The 19,021-nt window shown below is 37.2% G+C and overlaps 1 protein-coding gene across 1 annotated transcript in view; it reads left to right on the forward strand.

Moving 5' to 3' along the window:
• Positions 1 to 238: 238 nt before the first annotated feature.
• LOC145684435 (uncharacterized) overlaps positions 239 to 19,021 on the forward strand; it is a 57,258-nt gene continuing 38,475 nt past the window's right edge. The window contains exon 1 of the mRNA XM_081756816.1: positions 239 to 320. The gene's annotated coding sequence lies outside the window, so the exon portion shown is untranslated. The remainder of the gene's footprint in view (positions 321 to 19,021) is intronic.

Here is a 19,021-nt window from a genome sequence, read left to right on the forward strand (position 1 = left end):
TTATTATTATTATTATTATTATTATTATTATTATTATTATTATTATTATTATTATTATTATTATTATTATGAAGGGACCTTTTACTGTATAAACAAATCATTTCCATCAATACCGTCAGTGCGTATGTTGCATTCCAAACTAAACCGTGTTGTTTCAGATATCAAGTACAGGGTTGAAGGACGGAGGAAACGGAAACCACACACTGATAGAAGACAATCAGTTAGTCGTTTGTGTTCCAGAAGAATAGGCTTATTATAAGCAAGCAGACAAGAATATAAGGGGATTTTATCGTATGCTTAAGTTTTCCTCATCGTTTCAGGTAAGAAGCTTTTTTTTTTTCTTTACCAAAGCAACAGAAGCATCTTGCTTAAATTGCTCAATCTTGATCAGTAGCGTAATCAGGGTGTGTATTTGGGGGGAGGCCAAGTGCTGTTATAGGTACACTCATGTCCAAAATTATTGTCGCATGTCTATAAATACGTTGTTGTAGGAATATAATTTGGTAACGAATTCGCCGGTATTTCTTATAATGTTAGTATGTGTATAATCGGAAAAGACATGTATGTGGCAAATTTCATGTCAAAAGAGCAGTAAATGACAACAATAAAACGAAAATTAAACTTTCTTGTGCATTTAGCAACATTTTATTTCACTCATTATAATTTTCGTACTTGTAATTCTTTTCCTATGAAATTCACAACAAATATAAATTTCCCGATTACACACATAGTATCAGTATTAAAAGTACCCTGTAAAATCATTATCAAATTATATTCTTACAAGAAGACAGTTATAGATATGCGACAATCATTTTGGACATCGGTGTACATATAGAAAAATTAGGAACAAAAATATATAAATATAAAAATACATAAAAAATTACAAACATCAAAGTACCAAAGTACATTGTCGTACCTCTTTGGGGTGTGTGGCTCCTCTGCCCCCCCCCTTCCCTATGTCACTGATCTTGATATACAATATATGTAATCCCGTCAATTGTTGCGGTTTAGCCAGAAATGTTTCCGATTCACTACATCACTTGTCTTAACAAAAGTCGCTCAGAACTTCCAATATCCCTGTTTTTTTCCTTCTCCAAGACATAAGGTAATAACATTCCTACGACTAAAAAAAAAAAAATTTGTGTCTATTAAGAGAGCCATAGACGCACACACTTGCATGACCAACTTACATGAAAGATTTGTTTCATCATCCATTGTTGGAAGAATTTTTTGCCCACACATGTACCAACTTGCTGTTCAACTTAGTAGAAGAAAGACCTTGGCATTACGAAGGAAAGTCACGTGATTTCTTCCGCCGCCGTGATTGGCGGACCTAAATATAAAAGAACCATCTTGCATGAACGAGCACATATACGGTAAACATGCACGAAAAACGGCAAAAATAATCACGCATGTTTACAGAAGATTTTGAAAAACTTTCAACATGCCTGAGCGAGGCCATACACGATCAACTTGCCTGTGGTTTCATTATATATCATGCATGTTCGAAGGTTTCTTCATGCATCTGTCTGCGTGTATGGGTCCATTTAGTCGTCAATACTCGGATAATGGCAGTAATCTACTCTCTTCCACTCAATTTATGTGAGCCTTGACCCAGTTCTTATTAAGTTTGATACTTCAGTAGAAAGAAAATGTATACTATGACTATACTATAAATGTTCATTGAGTGCTAAGATATTTAGTGTAAACGCTTTTAAGATTTCTCTCTCTTCTTTTCTTTTCTTTTCTTTTCTTTTCTTTCTTTCTTTCTTTTTTTTTTTTTTGTTTCTTTTAATGTGGAAGTTGTTTATATGTATTGGCTCCACTGGTTGTTAAGTTTCTATCGCTTTCAGATAAAAGGTTGAAACAAAATTTAACATAGGAAAGTGTCGAAAGTGCTCCGCTTGCCTTACTCGATCCTCTACCATTTAACCACCGAAATTGCCTGAAAGAAACTTAAGCAACTAGAGTAACAATGTTTCTCAAAAGAGTTTACGCCAAGAGTTTATATATATATATATAGTGGCGGACCCAGGATATGATCAAGAGAGGGGCTAAACCATATTTTGCAGCTTTAACCAGTGTAAAGCAGGATTGAAGCCCATTTTATCCAGTGTATACCTGAGCGTCAAGGGTCTATAGCCCATATAGCCGCCTCTTGGATTTGTGCCTGATATATATATATATATATATATATATATATATATATATATATATATATATATATATATATATATATATATATGTGTGTGTGTGTGTGTGTGTGTGTGTATAAAGAGAGATAAAGAGTAAACCTGAAAGATGTGCACAAACTCATTGAGGTGATTCGTGACATAAAAAGAAGACAAAAAATGTCCTCTTGCACATTTTCGAATTCTGCGTCGTGTACGAGTAATAGGGGTGCCTGCTTGGAATTGACAATCGAATCCTCACAATTGGAACGAAACAGAAACATATGCACTAGGGATAGCCAGACGGATCCGGATCTTGGATCCGGATCCAAGTTGCGAAATTTCTGATCCGGATCCGGAATTCCGGATCTTGGATGCGGATCCGAAGTTTGGGATCTTGGACCAGAATCCGGATATCCGGTTCCTGGATCCAGATCCGAAATTTCGAAGTTCAGATTTGGACTTCTGTTTTCAATATTTTAGGCTTTAGATTCAGACCCAGAACTAAAATATCCATACGTATAAAATATATATAAAATTTACTAGGTGAATTTTATCTAACTCAGTGGGAAGACAATTCAATTTAAATGCAAGAGATTACATCAAAATCTAATTTCCACATTTTTCGGGGTTAGACCACTGTTGCGAACACCCCATCATTTAGTCTTTAGTATATCTTTAAACGTACTACAAGTATACCACTTTCATCTGAAGTCAGTAGTTGTATAGATCTGCCATTTGTTATGTATTAATCGAGTTAGGATTAAAATTCGATTGTTTGTGAGACCTATGATAATATTTTCAAATTGAGTTATAACGTTGAACAACTGCATAGTAATACTGTATATTTTCTTTGTCCCACATTGGTAGTCTATCTTATACAGTTGGCTCTTATGATAATCCAATGATCTGAACTGGAGCAGTACGCTAAAATCATGGATATACTTGAATTTTCTTCATTATTTCTTTTTTTTTTTTTTATTACTAGTAAAATAAATATCATAAGCGGTATTTTATGTAATATATAGACGCAGATCAGTCAGTTGATTGATTAAAGTTTACCGCAAAGCTATTACATCTCTAAGACACTGGCGGTCTTAGAACAAAATCCATGGCTTTCGCATAAAATCTTAAATCTCTGTATATAAAAAGGGCAAAGTCCTGAGTGACTGAGTGACAGATCACCGTACAGTCCAAATCGCTTAAGCTAGAAACTTGAAATTTGGACAGTATATAGGCTTTGTGACGTAGAATACCACTAAGGAAGGATTTTGGGAAATTCGACGAGGAAGGGGGAAATGGGGTGGAAAATATTTCAATAAAATGGCCATATCTCTGAGATTCTTGACGTTAGATACTTCAAATTTGGTATTTGGGTTTCTCATTGAAAATAATTTGATACTTGTTTAAGTGTTTTTTGATATTTAAATTAAAAAGGGCAGGAAAGATGTAGAAAGTGACAAAGGGGTGGAAATTGTAATTAGTATAATAATATGCCTATATCTCGGAAACTTAAAGGGTTAGAACATGGAATTTGGTATTTGGACTCTTTACTTTAAATAATTAGATACGTATTTCAACGTTTTTTTTATATGTGGCCCAGAAGGCAAGAAAAAGGGCGGGAAGAAAATTAAGTGGGGATTACCATTATTGTATTAATATGTTCGATCCTTTAAGGTTAGAGACTTGAAATTTGGTATCTGCACTTCTCATTGAAAATAATTTGACATGTGTTTCAGTGGTTTTTGATGTTTAAGTAAAAAGGAAAAGAAAAGAGATGGAAAGGAAAGAGGGTGGGGATTGTAATTATTATAATAACATGTCGATATCTGGGAACCTCTGAAGGTTAGGAGCATAGAATTTGGTATTTGGACTTTTCATTTGAAATACTTAGACATGTACTTAAGCGTTTTTTGATGTATGTCTTAGAAGAGGAAAAAAAGGGGGCGGGAAGAAAACATTTTTATATCTCAGAATCCTGGAATGTAAGAGAAATAAAACTTGTTATTTGAACAAAAATTCGTTATGTTTGCAGGCGTATGATGTGCGAGGCCGTAGACTAAGCAAATGTGTGGGCTGAGCGGAAAGCCCGCACGTACTCCCGCTGAAATTCGGTATATCTCGGGATACCGGAATGTTATTACATACAACTTGATATTTAAACTGAGATTCGGTATGGTTGTAGGTTTACGAGGTGCGAGGCCGTAGGCCGATCAAATGAGATATCTGAGGGTCTACGGGCGAATCCCCAGACATTTCTTTTTAAAATGATTATGATTAGAGGCTTTTCTGGTGCGAGACCGTAGTAACGGGGGTCTAGTGGCGAAGCCCCCAACTAGCCGCAGTCTAGTAAGTATATAAATGTATTTGTGTAATGACTGAAAATTGCATGTATCCCTGTGGACAAAATTGCATAAGTAGCCACGAGAAATGACAATCCTTTAAAATAAAAATTTTAAAAAGCCAACAAAATGTACTCTTGAATGAGTTGTAAATTATGTTTGCGCAGGGGCGAATTCAGAACGGACTCCTGGAGGGAGCGGATGGATTCTTAGGGGGGCGGTTGGGGATGCTAGCAGTGAAAAATTACTTAGATGATCTGAAATTGCCACAAATTACTACTAAAGTACACTGTTAGTGGTGCCGCTAGGTAGGGGCAAAGGACTTTTCGCCCTCCCCCTGGATCCGCCTATGTGTTTGCATGAATGATATAGCTCTTTATACAACCTATTCGGATTTAATAGTAGTGGATTACTAATTATATAGATACGTGTTACTGTTCGAGGCTGCATATGGTATTTTTTATACACATACACCTACATTAATACATTAATTTTGATAAATTAATTGACATTTAGAACTTTATCTCTACTACAATTCTTAATACTAACTGGGGTGGTACGGTCACAGAGAAACGTATTTTTAAAGAAAGAAAAAAAGCTCATCAAGAGCAAGAAAAGGAAGTTGCTTCTTAATTTGATTTGATCTATATTTTATGGGCTGTTCTATTAGCTATGGCCTAGCCCATCACGACTAGCAAATGGCCTCATTCAGTGACCACAATAACTCAGAAAGAATTAGGAAAGTAAGCAGTCTGAGCCTAATGAAGAAGCTTGGTCATGAGACTAAGGTTTCATCCCAGCATTTGACTAGCGTTACAAAAAACAAAGGACAAATTTCCATCAGGACGACCTATTTAAAAATGATTTACTATCTTCTCGATCGAGTATTTCCACTAGAATCGAATCTGACAGTGAGATTGCAATCACCGAAGTCGACAGATTTAGTCAATCAAATTTGGAGTAATTGTGACATATTAAGGCACAAAAGCCAAATATCAACAGAATGAAGAGAACGCAAGGCTGTCACACGATCACATACCACAAGTGTCTTAAAATCTTATTTTAAGCATAGGATTGAAAATCATTTTGTCAATAATTTCGAAAACTTTGCTGATTCGGATGACCCGAATTTTCTGACACGGAGTTTCGGATCCGGATCCAAGATCCGGACCCAAGATCCAAAATTTCAGATCCGGTTTTTCGGATCCGGACCCAAGATGCGAAATCTCGGATCCGGATCCAGTGCCCGGATATCGGGATCTGGCCATCCCTAATATGCACAAACTGCGGGAAGTGTAACGTCAAAACTAGTTAAATGTGGCTATGAACATCAGCAAAACGTTACATTAGAGAGTTGCGCAGACAGAGACAGTTTTTGCAATCGTTCTGATCCATTCCAATTTTCAGGATTTAAGTGTTGACTCCAAGTTGGTACCCCTGTCACTGGTATACCACGCGGATCTCGACAACACGCAAGAAGACTTTTTCTCTTCTTTGGACGTCCCCCGAATTACCTTCCGGAGATTGTGCACATCTTTCAGGTTCACCCTATATATAGGCGTGGATCCAGGATCCAAGAGGAAGGCTATAGGGGCTATAGCTTCCCCCTTAACGCTCAGGTATACACAGATAAAATGGGCTTCAATCCTGCTTTACAGTGGATAAAGCGGGAGATTATGGTTTAGCCTCTCCCTTGATCATATCGTGGATCCGCCACTGTATATATATATATTAACTTTTGTACCAAAAATTTTTAATGAGGGGCAACGTTTGCTAGATAGCCAAAGTATTCAGTTAAAACGTAGGCGGAGCGGTTATACATCATAAACGATTCAAGATAAAATAAAGAAACGGAAAGTAAGACGTGTTGCTCACGTAATGGGATGAGACGAGAAATAAGTTTTTTTTTTCTGTCGATTCTCGAATATTTCCTCATCTTGTCTCAATTCTTGGTAAATTTGAGCCATCTTGTTTTATAAATAAGTGGCGGAGAATTGAGCACGAATGCTTAGTGGTAAAGCATTTATTTTTGGTGAGTGGTGTTCTTAGTTGGATCCCCACCCAAGTAAGTTTGTTGTGGACAATATTGTAAAGTAGCTGTGTATTAGATGTGAAATGAGCATGTGATAATTGTGTAAACTCTTAACTTAATTCGGGGGCCACGGTGGCTCAGTGGTAGAGCGTTCACCTCTGGTGCTTGGGGTCGCGGGTTCGATCCCAGCCCCCGCTAAGTGAACTTTGTGGTGGACAAACACCGTGTGCGTGGGTTTTCTCGGGGTTCTCCCGTTTCCTCCCACTTTCTTCATTCCACCATTTCATTCATTACTCATCATCACCGTCTCCTTTAGCTTAACCGGCATAACCGTGGGACGTAAAACTCAAAGATTTCATTTCATTTCTTAACTTAATTCGCTAAATTCAATTATTTTATTAAATTACATTTATCAACAACAAAACTATGAACTCTTTAAATCTATCGGAACAAATCTTTTATTATTGTTGTACGTTGCCAGACAGTTTGAATAAGCATGTATTTGTAAATTCTTACTTTTGAAATTGTTAATAAAGACGACTAGTTTCCTTCTTCATTTTGCGCATACCTTACACACAGTCTGATTCTTCCCCGTTCATTGAAAGCCAAAGTCATCACTTTACAGCCAGACAAAACCACGGAGGACACATCAACAGGGGTATTCGACACACGGTTAGGATAGGTGCAGGATCGACGAGAAAAGCGGATCGCACCATTGGAGAACAGCCAGCTCTATAACTCAAGAATACCATTCTGTTGGTTTATCACCGCAGATACATCGAGCTTAAGTTGAAACTAGTGGAATGAAGGTGTAGAAGAACATCATCGTAAATACGCATTGTCAAGAGAGAACTCGACGCCCCTTGCAGATCAACAGGACAGAGATTCAGATGTTGACTGACTCCAGTTTATACAGACTCCTCCAGAGAAAGACATCCATCGTTCCAGATGACTAGGACGACGCCAGCCTCGTTGGAACATCAGGCTAGTGCTCACTTCTTTATCTTAGTTAAAACCTTTCTCTTTCTCTTACCTTTCCCACAACTAGTCATTTTAAAAAAAATTGAAACATTGAAATTTCATTTAAATTCAACCATAATACCGTGTCGTGCATCAGTTTCATCCCCATTTTGTTGCGTTCATTTAATAAGTATTTTGAGCTACGACTGATGGCACAGCACCGGCACAATATCATGTCCATGTGATTTCTAGAGGTATATCCGTTTTCTTCCACATGCTCATTCTACTAATTCCTCAATCATCATTTGTTTGCCTCAATCATTCGTCTCCTTTATTCTAAAGGGCATAACAGTGCAACGTCGCCGACCTTCCAAAATTTATGTGCGTGCAAATGAATAGCGGGACGAGTTAGCCTATATAGGCCTATTTCAAGGGAAGTCTTCAATATTTGACTCATTTATTTTTAGTTAAAATCTTTTATGAACACTGTCATAAAGAGCTGTGCTGTGATAAAGTAAAATAGCCCTTACTATAAGGATAAGTTGTGGCTTGCCCTAGCTCAGTCGGTAACACGGCTGACTTAAACGCAAGAGAAATGGGTTCAAACCCGGGTACAAACTAAAACTCTTGTGGGTGCTGGAGCCCCGGAGGATCCACATAGTCGGCGCGCATGTAATCGTGTGACGCTAAACTGAGAGATTTCATATTCATTTTGTTATATGTACAATCTTACAACGATATTGTATTTTTGTAAGTCACTTCCATTTTTGTAATTTTAATTATTGTGGGCAAAAGGTGTTACTTAAAAGTGCACAGACTGTGATGACGAAGAAGAGAAAGATATAGATAAAATATGTTGATAATATATGATATTTAATCGTTGTTGTTGTAAGAACAGAATCATTTTCCGGGATTGCTATGGCAACCAGTAATTGTTGATTGATTGTGATACTAACAAGGAAGGGTCACGCAGTGGCTCCGCTGAGATCCGAACGAGACAATTATGTTTGCATTTGATATGACATAACTAGATGAATCCCAATGTTATACGTGCCACCGAGCGGAATATCGTGAGTTACAACATATTTTGTAATGTAAGAACTACAAAAAAAATTACATGGCAGAATAGTTTGAACCGAGTAATTTGTTCGGAAACGGTTGGGTAAGTGGACAACTCGGCCAACACGTATCCCATTATTTTCAACGACAAACTTTTTGAGGTAAAACACTTTGTCCCAAGGTCCTCCGCAGGGTCCCAGACGGGGTCCAACTCAAAATTTTCAAATAGCAAGGGGGATTAAGTGGCACATCATTTGAAAGCAGTTGTAAAATGAAAGAAAATGCAACAAGTTTCGACTCTCTACAACAACCCTGTGCAAAATGGCGGCGGGTCAAAATGTAAACAAAAACTTAATTGAAAAGTCCATGGTCACCCCTATAAATCGGAAACGGTGAGACAAATGTGAAAACAGAAAAGGAATTGTGGCATTATTTTCAAAGTACAACGAGTTAAGTGAAAACGTCTTGTCCGGGGGTCCCGACATGGTCCCAGGTGAGGTCCAACTAAAAAGTTTCAAATGACAAGAGAGGTTAAGAAGCCCATCGTTTGCAAGATCTTGTTAAATGAAAGTAGATGGAGCAAATCTTGACTTTCTACGACAACCCTGTTCAAATTTGCGGCGGGTCAAAATGTAAACAAAAACTTAATTGAAAAGTCCATGGTCACCCCTATAAATCGGAAACGGTGAGACAAATGTGAAAACAGGAAAGGAATTGTGGCATTATTTTCAAAGTACAACGAGTTAAGTGAAAACGTCTTGTCCGGGGGTCCCGACATGGTCCCAGGTGAGGTCCAACTAAAAAGTTTCAAATGGCAAGAGAGGTAGGACATCGTTTAAAAGCTCTTGTTAAGTGAAAGAAGATGGAGCACGTCTCGACTTTCTACGACAACCCTGCCCAAAATTGCGGTGGGTCAAAATGTAAACAAAAGCTTAATTGAAAATCTATGTCCACCTTGAATCCAAGATGGCCGCTTAAAATCTATGTCGAAAGGATAAGCATACCAGACTGCTGAAGCTAGGAAAACAAATTTGGCATTCATGTTGATTAGTAAGTGACTGAAAAATGCAAAATGTTCAAAAACGTGACATCTAGAGTTCAAAATGCCACACTATGTATCGAACGCATATCCAGCTCACACCACTGGTGTTGGAGAAGCGAACGTTTATGGTTAATAGTAGATATCCACAAAATATCAAAGAGTATAATCTGTAATCCAATATGGCTGCCAGCGTGAAAAATGAGTTTGTATATAAATATGTTATTTCTTGGAATACAGTGACCAAACCAACAAAGTTTGACGCAGCTCGATATACTGAAATTACTTACACATGTTTGGTACTGCTCGCCAGTCTTGCAAATAAATGTTTGTGTGTGTGTGTATTTCGTAAAGTATTGCGATCAAACCAACGAATAATATACAAATGTAACCATCACGAATGCGTTACAATAGAGCCCCCAACCTACTGGTGCAGCAAGTTCTTTCTGTATGAACTACATATGACAAAATTAGAAAAATACTGAAGGTATTCAACATTTGTTTAGCAGTATGAGTAGGAAGTCAGAGTTGTGTATTCATCGCATGTTCATTATATTCAAGTAAATGATATCGAGAGAACCGTGACGAACGCGCATTAAGAACAAAACATATATGTGTTGTTACCGAATGAAACAATAGTTGAAGTGAATCGAAATCCAATTGTTCTTTAGTCTTCAAATTGTTTCTAGAGATTTAGATTTGTACTGTTATGAATGACATAGGTTTTAACCGGCCATCTTGGATTCAAGGTGGCCTTAGTTTTTCAATTAAGCTTTTGTTTACATTTTGACCTGCCGCAAATTTGAACAGGGTTGTCGTAGAAAGTCAAGATTTGCTCCATCTACTTTCATTTAACAAGATCTTGCAAACGATGGGCTTCTTAACCTCTCTTGTCATTTGAAACTTTTTAGTTGGACCTCACCTGGGACCCTGTGGGCACTCTGGGACAAGACACTTTAACTTAAATTGCTGTACTTTGAAAATAATGCCACACTCTCTTTCCTATTTTCATATTTTTCTCACCGTTTCCGATTTATAGGGGTGACCATGGACTTTTCAATTAAGTTTTTGTTTACATTTTGACCCGCCGCCATTTTGCACAGGATTGTCGTAGAGAGTCGAGACTTGCTGCATTTTCTTTCATTTTACAACAGCTTTCAAACGATGTGCTACTTAACCCCCCTTACCTTTTAAAAAATTTGAGTTGGACCCCGTCTGGGACCCTGCGAGGACCCTGGGGCAAACTTTTTTATCCGAAAAAGTGTGTCTTTGAAAATGATGGGATACGTATTGTCCGAGTTTTCCATTTACCCAACCGTTTCCGAACAAATGACTCGGCTCAAACTATTCTGCCAGCTTTGTAGCTTTTATATTACAAAATATGTTGTAATTCACGACATTAGGCCCGGTGGCACGTATAACTTTGGGATTCGTCTAGTTATAACATATCAAATGCAAACACAATTGTCTCGTTCGGATCTCAGCGGAGCCACTGCGTGACCCTTCCTTGTAAGAGAGAATATAATGAAAGCTGACGCTGTTTAAAATCACTGTGTATTATTTCAGAGTAGTAAGTGATTGATTATGTTGTGTGATTTCATTGTACGTGTTACCGTATAGGCATAATATTAGCGAACTGGATAAAGTAACAATTATATTTAAGAAGATATCGTTACAATCTATGCCATTACTTTTATCCTTAATTTCAGCTAGTAGTGTATTTTGCAGTGGGGTAACAGTTACTTTTCTGCGGCAACTAACGCGTTACATTTTAAGCAGTGGCGTATTTTGTGGGTTACCGGGCCTACCGGTGGTAGCCCTAGAATATTACAGAATATAGTTAATATAATCTACATTATAAAATTGAAAGTGACTATGTTTTTGACTGTCAATCTTATGAACCGCCCGACCGATCTCGATAAAATTTTTGACGTAGATGCAGTTCTGACCTGGGAGTGTTTTTAGCTATTCACGTTGAGGGTAGAACTTAGCGGAGGGGAGAAAGAAAAAATAAACTTAATAACTCTTGAACCACCAGACTGATCTCCATCAAATTTTCCATGTAGATGAGGTTCAAGACTGAGATCGATTTTGTCGTTCCACTTTGACAAAACAACGTCGGGGGAAGAAGGAGAGATATGCAAAAATCAATATAAATAAAAATTTAAAAAAATGAAAATGAAATGAAATCTTTCAGTTTTACGTCCCACGATTATGCCGGTTAGGCTAAAGGAGACGGTGATGATGAGTAATGAATGAAATGGCGGAATGAAGAAAGTAGGAGGAAACGAGTGAACCCCGAGAAAACCCCCACACACGGCATTTGTCCACCACAAACTTCACTTGGCGGGGGCTGGGATCCGGGACCCCAAGCACCAGAATAAAAATAAAAGTGACTAGGTTAGTGACTTAATAACTTTTGTACAACCCCACCGATCTCACTCAAATTTTCAACATAGATTAGGTTCGGGACTAAATTTTTTATATATATAATTTCACCTTGACGATAGAACCTAGGGGACAGGGGGAGATACGTATATATGAAAATAAATAAAAGTTAACAACTCTTGAACGACCCAACCGATCTTGATCAAATTTTCAACATAGATGAGGATCGGACCTGGGACGATTTTGTCGTTTTGCTTTTACGGTACAACATAGGGGAGGGGGAGATATGTAAAACACTAAAAATTAAAGTTACTGTCTTTGTAACTTCATCACTCTTTATTCACCAGACCGAACTCAATCAAGTTTTCAAGATAGGTAAAGTTCGCAACTGAGGTGGTTTTCATCATATCATTTTCACGGTAGAACTTCGGGCAGGGTAGGGAAGGGGGAGATGTATATAAAAATAAAACCTAATAACTCTTGAACCACTCGACCGATCTCCATCAAGTTATCAACTTAGATGAGATTCAGTACTGGAAAGTTTTTTAAATATTTTTTCTTTGACGGTAGAACTTAGGGGCGGGGGAGGAAGATGTATATCAAAAATAAATAAAACTTTTCTAGCTCTTGAAACACCCAACAAATCTCGATTAAATTTTCAACATAAATGATGTTCGATTTTGGGATAATTTTTTATTTTACTTTGAAGATGCAACTTAGGGGAAGGGGTGAAGCGAGATATATATACGTATACATTGAAAATGAAAGTGAGTATCTTTAGTGACTTAATAACTCTTGAACTACCCGACCGATCTCGATCAAATTTTATACATAGATCAGGTTCGATTCTGGGATGGTTTGTATCATATCACTTTGAGAGTAGAACTTAGGGGAGAGGATGGGGAACTATATAAATTAAATAAAACTTAACTCTTGAACGACCCAACCGATCTTGATCAAATTTTCAACATAGATGAGATTCAGACCTGAGATGGTTTTGTCATATCACTTTGACAGTGCAACTTTGGGGAGGAAGGATAAGGAGGAACATTTATAAGTGATCGAAAATGACTGATGTTAGTGTCAAATCCATAGTGTTATGGTCCCTTAAATGAACAGTGACATTTTTGATGGTTATTAAATCCAAATGCAGTACCGCAACTTGGGAGAGGGGAGAAGGAAATACATAAAACTGATCAAAAATGACTTATATTAGTGCAGAAATCTTAGTTTACGGGATCACTGAGGTGAACGGTAACACTTTCGATGCTGTGCCCCGCAACATTGAAAAGGGAGATATACGTTATAAAAATGATCGAAAATGACCAATATTAGCGCCGAATCCATAATTTTCGGGGTTCGCAGAGATGACCAGAAATCTTCCGATTCCGTTTAAATCGATACCACTAAAAACGGAAACAGCATATTTCACGGAAACCAAACATTATGAGATAAGAGTTGTGCATATAAATTTTCCTTTTAACCCAGCGAGGCAACTAATCGATGATAGTATAAACTAATTTATATTGATAATTTTATACTTTAGTATCTTCTTTCAATGTTAAAAGTTTCTGCGAAATGTATGAATTTAGAAACATCTAGTATCTTTTTTCACGCACTTTGTCTCACTTTCTTAAGAGATTTTCAATCTGGCAACGCAGCAGGAAACCTCCTCTACTTACTCAACTGCAAGGAAAATCGTGTAGTTACGAGAGCATTCCCCTTACCTCCACCTTCACCCACAGCGTACGAAGGGGCTGGCAGGTAACTGCAGTTGCCTCTACAGTAATCGGTTTCTTGGGCGTGAGCGAAGGTAAGGAGAAATAATACGAGAATGACAGCGTATTTTCGGAGTCTCTGGGAATTGTCTTGTCTCTTTCCGTAGCAGTTTGCGTCAAAGCAATGCAAATTCGGTGTTTTTTATACAGTGAAACCTGTCAACTTGGCCACCTCTCTAAGTTGGCCACCTGCTTATCTTGGCCTAGTTCGTCTTGAACCTGCATTTTCCCATAAGACATTCGTTACTTACTACTCTATAAGTTGGCCACCTGTCTATCTTGGAAGTTGGCCACACTGAAGCAGTGTTTACCCTATGATGATAATGATAAATTTACCTGCGTATCTTGGCCACGAAAAATACAATTTTGTTATTTTTCTTAACTCTTTCGAATTCCCATATGAGAAGCAGATGTTCTGTATTTGTGACTGACACAAAGAAGCGTAGATTCGCACGATTTGTTCTTGGAGGTCAATGGCCAGAACACTACCCTCATAAAAGGGTGGTGAAGGAAGATGTGAATAAGAAAAAGCACGTACAGGAATTCAGGAAATGGTTGTATGTATTTGTTTACCCTGTCTGTTTTGGTAAAACCATTAGCTATATCGGCTCCTTTCATCAGTGGGAAGCTTTAGTAATTCCGGAAAATTCTCAAGGTTAAAGCTCAATTGTCATTTATTGGCACCTGACTGCATGTCAAAAGGTAGCGGAGGTTTTGAGATATGAATTCCCTCAAGATGTTCTCAAAACATCTTTTGCTCCGAGGGAAACACTTAGCTCATTAACAAGAGGTAGCTAACTATTTAAATACAATATTAGAATGTGCATATCTGCCAAAAAGAATAACGCAAATATGTCTACAATGAACCACCATTCAGTAACAACTGAAAGGAAGTCATATAAATTGCATATGAATTTCTCAATTTATAACTTAGCTTTTCTTGTTTTCAATCTGAATAACTCAGTGTGCTATAATATCAATTTTAATAAACTGCGTACATACACTTCCATTTCATGGTTGTTTGTGTTATTGTGTTTTCAATCCAAATAATCCAATGTACCAGACTAGTTTTCAGGAAGAGAAAGGTGTGCATATATATTAAACATACTATCAAGAGCGCCGATCCTGGGGGGACCGAGTGGGCCCGGGCCCCCAAAGCCCATGTGGCCTGGGCCCCCCAAAGCTCATGTGGCCCCTATTTTATTTATGAATATACAATATTTGGTATAATTTGAGTGCAATTTGTCTTCATATATATATCTTCTGCATCTGAATGGGCCCCCCAAATTTACAGAGAAATCGGCGCTCTTGCATACTATAGTAATATTTTCTAGTACTGTATATTTTTATGATTACTCTACGTACATTATTTATAAGTAGCTGTCGTGTCACTGCTTATTAAAATTTTACAATCAAGTAATACTAGAAATCCTATTCTAAAAATACACAAATCACGCTTATTTCTGTAAGTTGGCCCCCTGTCTAAGTTAGCCACTTTTGGATGGAACCGATGGTGGCCAACATAGACAGGTTTCACTGTAGTATTTTATGATAGTTGGCATAGTTATAATTACTTGTTTCATTACTTGAGTTAAGTTGCGAAGGCTCTCACAGACTGAGGCTTCTTTGTTACTAACCGGCTATTTTTTTAAGCGTTCCACCATAATCCATACAGTGGCGCATCCACAGGGGATATACGAGTCCGAACCCTCTCGAAACATCCTAACTCAACACACATTTTTATACTTTCTCAATACAATTGTATTTGTTTAACAGGGAAATGATTGATGCATCATGAAAATTTAATCTTACATTCCATCTGTAATCTTTCTTTTATAATGGGCCGGAGCTGTTCAGTGATAGAGCGTTCACTTCTAGTGCATGGGGTACTTGGTTCAGTTCTCGTTCACGCCAAGTGAACTTTGTGGTGGACAAACACTGTGTGTGGGATTTTCGGGATTCTTCCGTTTCCTCCCACTTTGTTCATTCCACCATTTCATTCATTTCTCATCATTACCGTCTCCTTTAGCCTAACTGGCATAACCGGAGACGCAAAACTAGAAATTTCATTTCATTTTTTCTTTCTCTTATAAAAACAATCTAATTCTATAACTTTTTCTCTGAAAATATAGGTGGAAGTATTTTACAATTACTTACCATCTTCTCGGATGCAGAATAATAAATACCCTTTCAATATTTCATATGCGTAGTGGCTTGTAATTATGCCCCCCTAAAACTTGGACCCCTCCCAATAAAAAAATTCTGGATATGAGTATTGTTACAACTTTTCCAAAGAAAAATGTAGGGATAGGCCTACTTTGTGTAGCAAACGAAGATAGAAATGCACAATAGTTTTCCTAGTGAAGACCAAATCATACGAGTATTTATCTACTTGATAAAAAGGAAGTGTGTTGTAAGTCTTTTTCTTATTTTGAAGACTTTGAAATAACGTAGAAACTAAATTCCAATAATAATAATAATAATAATAATGATTACTATTATTGTTATTATTATTATTATTATTATTATTATTATTATTATTATTATTATTATTAATGTAAAAAAGTTATAAAGGTTAGTGGTGAAACCATCAAACCAGGGACGGATGCAGGACCGACTTCTGGTGGGGCGGTGGGTTGTCATACTGCTACTTTTAAGGGCTCCAATCTTTGGGATGGGTTTTATTTATATATATAAAATAAGAAAGTTTCCCCTTCTGGGGAGGCAATCGCCCCGATCTACCCCTGGATCCGCCCCTGCATCAAACCAGTATACGCCACTGATTTTAAGGGAAAGTAAAGTAACTTGTAATGCGTTATATTAATGCGTCAATGCGTCAAGTAACTTAGCCAAGATTAATTCAAATGATATTAGATCTACTTTGCATTACTTACATTGCTTGCCCGCCTTGTAGCCGAATAACTAACGCTTCGTTGTGGCTTGGAGTCAATGTGGGGATACGGGGTTGAGAGGCAAGGAATTGCATTTTAGAAAGTCACGAAAAAATGTGATTGGAGGTATGCTTATTTAACATCACAGAACTATTATCCGCTAAGTGCCCCATAGACAACCTTCGTGGCATATATAGTGATGGGTAAATTCCCGGGAAGATATTTTTCGGAAATATTCCCTGCGAAGATTCCCGGGAAGACTCCCCAAAATGGGAATTTTCCGGGAATTTATGTACAATCACAAAGAAAATTGAATTCTATTACTATATTATGATTTCAAAGTTAAATCCGTCTTTATATCACAGTATATTATCACTGTTGTTCCCAGAGGAGTCTTTAAAATATATATTCTGAACGGTATTATGTTATTTTATTAATATTTTATTATATTTAGAGAGTACGCATAAATGTATATATACTTACAATATGTTGTGTGCAAGTAAATATGTGTGAAAAGATGTAAGTACACATACTTTTAAACTGATAAACAGTTTAAATTTGTTTATAAGTGGATTTTTTAAAAGTTGACTCTACTACTGACATTATAAACATATTAAATTTTTAAATGTTATAAACAAATTAGGTTGGGTAACTGCCAGAAGACACATGTCTCAGAGAATTTTTCAACATTTGCACATACATATTTATGTTCACAATATTTCCAAGTCACATCACTAACGATTATTCGGGGTGTGTTAATAGTATTTCATCTGTATTTCTACATAATTTCTACATTGCTTTACAAACTGATTCCTTTTCATCATTTTTAAGTTAGTACTTTGCTACTTTTTAAAGCAAATTGAAATGTAACTTAAAAGATCATATTATTAATTATATAAAGTACAGTCAACGAATTTTAATTTTTTGAAACTCCAAATTATTTAACACCAAGAAGTAAGTCATAATAAATGAACATAAAGCAATTCGTCATTTGGTTCTTATAATTTTGAAGATAAAGTAAAGAAATAGAAATAAGTTCCTTCCCGGGAATTTACATGCCAGGGGGAAGAACCCGGGAATATTCCCATTTTTTATTTTCCTTCCCACCGGGAATATTCCCACTGCGCATCAGTAGGTATATAATGGCAAGAAGTTTATTATGCATTACATACAACGCATAAATTAGTGGCATATTGTCGCAAAGGATATTTTATAGAAAGGAATAGTTACACTGAGAAAAATCCGTTCTCCGGACAGTGGTTCTATTGTACAAATATACGGAATCCTCTTGCTTACTACAGAAATCAGTACGGAGCATACGTTATCCGTATGCTACACAGGCACTGCCCTTAGATGTTACGTACATTATGCCGTTGGAGGATGTCTGATATCTAACAGTCTTCCTTATATTACATACATATATGTATGTTACCTTCGTCAGGTATATGTTATATACGTCCATTTGTAGTGAGATCCTGACCTCCTATATTGCTTCATACGGAAAGTACGTATAGAGGGAACACTTATACAGAAAGTATTATAAAACATGCGTTTTCCGGTTATACGTTTGCTGTACGTTAAGTCCTTAAACTACAGTATTTACAAATGTAACATACGACTTTACATACGCCACATACGATTTTTTACTCAGTGCAACTTTGATAACAAAGGAATATGTTTTCAAGTTCGGAGCAGTAGTAAATCTAAAAGAGGGACGCAGGAGCACGAGTCCTTCCGTTGACAAGGTATTTGTTTCGTCAATATACACAGCACAATATTAACATTATAACCTGATCTCCTTCTATTATTAGTGCAAACAAATGCACTCGTATCCTCAAATACTACGGATAATATCTTGCTCCTCCTCCGAACCTCGTATTCTTATGCGTAGAATGACGAGGTATAAACCATCCGTAGTTCAGTGGCAGATCCAAAGAGAGAATGCCCCACGATGGAAATGCCATCCTTTTGGGCATTTTAAACCCGACGAGTCGGCGAAAGCTACCTTCTGTTAATATTTGCATATATTAGGCCAGGGGGTCTCTAAACTTTTTAACCTAAGAGACACACTGACTTTTCCTCTAAGTCTCAAGGGTCAAGGCCTTGGTAGCGGAATTTCAACATACTATAGCGGAAACGCCATATTGTGGGGACCGACAGAATCACGCCAAACATCATTAATCCGTGATTGGTCGAAGTATACAGCTGGTGATCACGGGTTGGTGTTGGTCCGCGGGTCGTACTTTGGAGGCACCTCTATTAAACTAACAATCTACTCTCAAGTCTATTGCTCGTATATATATATAAAAAGGGAATATCACCAAATGTTTTAACGGTTAATATTTTGTGACTCCTCCTAAA

The sequence above is a fragment of the Thermobia domestica genome, chromosome 4, assembly GCF_964235325.1.
Source record: "Thermobia domestica chromosome 4, izTheDome1.hap1.1, whole genome shotgun sequence".
NCBI lineage: Eukaryota > Metazoa > Arthropoda > Insecta > Zygentoma > Lepismatidae > Thermobia > Thermobia domestica.